This window comes from Pinus tabuliformis, chromosome 9 (assembly GCF_031772625.1).
Source record: "Pinus tabuliformis cultivar Carrire ecotype Pingquan chromosome 9, CPIR1, whole genome shotgun sequence".
NCBI classification, from domain to species: domain Eukaryota; kingdom Viridiplantae; phylum Streptophyta; class Pinopsida; order Pinales; family Pinaceae; genus Pinus; species Pinus tabuliformis.
The window spans coordinates 1995530575-1995535928 of NC_142307.1; the positions used below are offsets into that span (position 1 = coordinate 1995530575).

General features: G+C 40.4%; 1 pseudogene; it reads right to left on the minus strand.

The window, feature by feature from the left end:
- Positions 1 to 1843: 1843 nt before the first annotated feature.
- LOC149157038 (pentatricopeptide repeat-containing protein At4g14050, mitochondrial pseudogene) lies at positions 1844 to 5115 on the minus strand (annotated as a pseudogene).
- Between the last annotated feature and the right edge of the window lie 239 nt (positions 5116 to 5354).

Consider the following 5354-nt stretch of genomic DNA (forward strand, 5'->3'; position numbering starts at 1 on the left):
GCCCTCATGAACAAAACCCTTAGAAGGGGTGTCACTATATAATATGCAATGCATATCAACAATTGGGTCATATTTTTAAAACCTTCACAACACTTTTCCAAAAGTTATTGTGTAAAATGATTTGTTCCACAATCTTCCCTTTAGAATCTTTTAAGGCAAGAAGTTTACCACTCCTTGATGTAGATAATAGCTCTTATACTTGTGTCTTTTCCTCAAACATTCTTTTAAAAGAAATATAATGTGTGGCAAATATGATATTGGCAAGGCCTCAATGGTTCTCTAGATGCAGCTTTCCACTACATACTCAATGTGAGGTGATGGTTAAATATGAAGTGGAAAACTTATTTCCTACTTCTCCTTTATCAAATTTTCAACTCCCACACAATTTGTGGCATTATCAATGACAACTTGGATCACATTTTCTTTCCTAACTTCAAGAATCGCTCTCTAAATACTTGAATATATATTCCAAAGTCTCCTAATCTCTTGCATCAACTACCTCAAAAGCCCCTAGGGTAATAAACCAACACAATAATTTATGGCCTATAACCCATGTCTAACCACCATTTGTTAAAACTATGCAACTTGTGTGTTTCCAAAAATCTTTGATCTTAGACAATCTACTTGTCACCTTTTCTTTTGACCTCTTAAGAAGAGTGGTCCTTATTGTCTCAAAACTGGGAGGTAAATATCCCTTTCCAGAATTTGCAATCTTCTTACATGCATTGAAGTATGCGCTTTTGACCACATTCAATGGGATAGCAGATTCAAAAACAAGTCTTCGAGAACATCAACAACTTCTTATATCCTTATGAATTTCGAAAGGGAGTTTGATGTTGTTGTCCTACTTGATTACTCTAGCTAGATAAATTTCCAGCAATGCTTGACGAAAATGAAGGAATGGGGGTGCACATCCTTGCAATATCTACATGAATGAACTGCTTCTTGTTTTTTCATCTCCTTAATTTTTTATATTCTCTCATGGTACTTTTCAGCCATCTCTCTGACTTCTGCTGACATCCCTTTGCAACATTCAACACCACCTTTGTTACCATTGGTTATAGAAAGTAGGTGGTCCGTCACTCTTTTTAAATACCTGAAAAGATGGATGAGCACATAATTTGCATTTCAGAGGTTTTCTAGGGTCAGACAGTTTTACATATGTTTCCATCATTCTATTGTTGATATTGGAGGTGCCAAAGTAAAGGTTTCCAGATAGTTTGTTTTCATAAATCAAATTTCAAATTGTTTTTTCATGGTTTGTTAAATGTTTTGAGAGTGTAGTTATTGAAGTTTTGAACAAAAACTACTATTGATAATTAAAATTAAATAAACAGTTTATATGAGAAAGAAACCTGCTTGGACGTTGGACATTTCAGCCTTCAGGAGAGTCTTCGTCTGAGCTTTGAACTAAATATCTCCTCCGTAAGTAGTGAAGTGTCCCTGCCTCTAGGCTCTAGTTATCTCTGTCTGGAGTTGGACACTGACCTTCCACCTGGAAAATAAAAAGACTGTCACTGAACAATAAGACTGCAAGCTACAACACCCACAGAAAGTGGACAGCCTACAGGTTATTTGAAGCACAAAAGCAGGCATATGCTATGAATATGATGATTATTACATCACACTCATGGCATGTGCCTGCTTTCATCTGGTGATTAAAATTTAATACAGTGTTTGAACTCTACAATGGAGGAGTGGGGACAAAAAATACTAACCAAGATACATTGCAAACTCCACAGAGTATGAGTAGAAGTAGAATCGGGCTCCAGTGAATTCAGCACACCACTGTCCAGTGAATCAGGCTCAGTCCAAGAAGTATTGGGCTCACCATGGTCCACTATCCAAAAAGAATCAAACCCACGTTTACGCAGAAAAATTGGGCTTGGTCCATGAAGAATTGGGCTCACCGTTCATTGTCTGGAGTTGGGCTCACTACTGTCCAGGAAGAACCGAGCTGCAGTGGAATGACTTGCCTTGGCATAAAGGTGTATGAATCAGAGAAGAATTGGAGAAGCAGACAGTAATGCATGGGCAGGCAACATCTGAAGAGCAGAAACAATTGTGTGGGTAGGGTGACATCAGAGGGCAGTGGGACGAATGAATGCACGCAGAAGTTAGGATCACTGACCCCTTCTTTTCCATATAAATTGGAAAAAAATAATTTGGGGTGAATTCAAAATCAGATTTAGCATTTTACCTAAGGAATTTGCCTTCCAGAATGGTTCATTCCAGTTCAGTGTTTAGAATCGATGAACCTCAATGAGTTTAAAAAGAACATTGAGATACAGCGAATTTCAAACCTCGACCCTTAAAAATCCCTAACTGTGTGACACATTATCATTTTGTTGATACCAGATTTAGCTTCAAGAGAAAATTAAGGATAATTTAATTAATTTGCGTGAAGGATGTATGGCCTGTTAGATTACTGGTTATGATTCGAATTCCAGTAATCTTAATTTCTGATCAACAAGCATCTTATACAATGGCCCTCCAAGTCTAGGCCACGAACATCCACTGAAACACATCAAGCTTTGCTTCGGAAAAGCAAGATTCCAATGACACCTAAACTTGTCTCCATGTTCACCAATAATCCCCACAAGAACAATTTCCATCTTTGAAATGATGGAATCGGCTGGCATCCCTAACTACAATTTCCCGTACAGAAATATTGGAGATGAATTTGATAGCAGTGTGGCAATCGCCACACACTCTAAGGTTCTTAATGACTCTGATAGGTGTCCCACGGGCTGTATTGATGAGCCCAAATGCAATTGCCAACTTTTCACTGTGATAGGAAAGGTTATGTTCCTTCTGTTCCTCCTCCACATCATTTAGTACAAATCTTGTATCAGGTGCATAGCCTGCCTCCTTCATCTCCCCAGACAATCTGTCCAACTCTACATAAATTTCCTCCATCTGCGGAAGTGATTGCTCTTCTGCCGCAAATGCATATACCTGTTTATTAACCTCAATCCAGCTGCAGCCAGGCTTCTTTTTTACTTCCCTTTTTTTCATCAATTTTCTCACTTTTTCAATGTCATCCCACCTGCCTGCGGCTGCATAGATATTTGAAAGTAACACATAAGTTGCAATGTTTTTAGGATCCAGTTCAAAAAGGTGTTCTGCCACACGTTCCCCTAGCTCTATATTGGTATGAATTCTACAGGCACCGAGCAGAGACACCCACACGGCAGAGTCAGGTTTCATAGGCATTTTGTTGATCAAATCTTCTGCCATATACAGGTTACCAGCTCGACCAAGAAGATCTACCATACAGCAAAAGTGTTCTCTAAGAGGTGTTATATCATAAAGTCTATTCATCTGATCAAAGTAGTGCCAGCCATCATCCACTAGGCCAGCATGGGCACACGCAGACAAGACACCAACATAGATCACATGGTCTGGGACTGTTCCACATAAACGCATTTGTTCAAAGAGCTGTAAGGCCTCTTTCCCACGGCCATGAATTGCATGTCCCATGATCATTGCAGTCCATGAAACCACATCCCGTCTAGGCATTTTGTCAAATACCGTGTATGCATCCTCTATGGTTCCACATTTAGCATACAAATCAATCAGAGCGTTCCCCACAAATGTGTTTGGCTGCAATCCACCTTTAATTATGTCTGCGTGTATCACTCTACCGTGTTCCAGAGCTGCCAAGTTGGAACAAGTTGGAAGAACACTAGCAAAGGTGTCTGGGTGTGACTTCACACCAGAGACTCTCATTTGTCTAAAGAGCTCCAAGGCTTTGTCAAACCGCCCATTTTGGGCATAGCCAGAAATCATGGCATTCCAGGAAATTGCATCTCGTTTAGGCATTCTGTCAAACAGCTTAATGGCCTCCTCAGCCAGCCCATTATGTGCAAATCCCGTAATCATTGTATTCCAGGAAACTGCATCTCGTTCAGGCATTCTATCAAACAGCTCAACAGCCTCATCAACATATCCATTCTGCACATACCCTGCAATCATAGAAGTCCAAGAAACCACATCTCGTTCAGGCATTTCTACAAAGAGCTTCATGGCATCATCAACACGTCCCCTCTGTGCATACCCTGCAATCATAACATTCCATGAAGCAATGTTTCTCCCGGGCATTTGCTGAAAAAGCCTCAGCGCCTCATCAATGTGCCCTTTCTGTGCATACCCTGCAATAATAGCAGTCCATGACACAGCAGTTCGTTCAGGCATTTTATCAAACACTTGGCGTGCATCATCTATACTTCCACATTTAACATACATATCTATCAAACCACTACTCACGAAAACATCATCTTGAAATCCACTCCTGTTGATCTCTTCATGCACTGCCTTCCCACGTTGCAGAACGCCCAATTGTGCACAAGCTGAGATAACAGTGGCAAGCGTGAAATGATTTGGCCGACTGCCTGTCCTTTGCATCTGATAATACAAACTCAAGGCCTCTTCAGCAAACCCATTCTTGGCATAAGCTGCAATCATGACAGTCCATGACACCACATTTCGTTCAGGCATTTTGTCGAACACTTGGCGTGCCTCCTGCAAACTCCCGCACTTTGCATATGTGTTGATGAGCGTGTTTGGTACGAATATGTTTTTTGGCTTCAATCCCATCTTCGTTATCATGTGGGTGTGCAGTAATTTAGTCTCCGATAGAGCCCTCTTGTCAGCACAGGCTCGCAGGAGAGAAACATAGTCAGAAGATTTTACGGAGATGTTTTCAGTCAATGTCTTCAGCGCCTCTTTCAACCCGCCCTGCTTGCACAACCTTCTCAGAATGCTGCTATCATACGTTGCTTCTGCTGCTTCGTCTAATTTTAGAGCAGTTGAATCGCTATGGAGATGAAGCACAATCCTAATAAAAAATGATCCTACTCCTTGCATCTTTGTAAAGGGAATTGACATTGGCATTGCCATTGTTGGATTGGGTGTAAAGCCTAGGACGAAGCTCGGTTGGAATCATACTCAAGGAAATTGATCCTTCATGGAAACCCAAACCATGTATCAGTGACTACCTTCCAAATTTATATAGCCAAGATGTGTTGGACATGAGTGTTTTCCAAGCATTACCACAAACCTATCAGAATCCATCCCAAGTTTGATCAGCCCGTCGGCACTGAAAATTGAAAAACTTCGGGATTGGGATTTGAAAAAAATTCAGGGACTCAGTGAAATTATATAAAAAATAAAATAATTAATTAATTAATTAATTAATTGTTGAGTTGAGGGTGTGATCTATATGAAGATTGAGAAAGTAATCACATGATAGAATAATTGTGGACGCGTTTCGAACCAACAAGTGTGGTTCATCGTCAGGACAAGTTGAAGAATTAGATCGTGGCTGCATATTAAATAGGGAGAGGAGATCA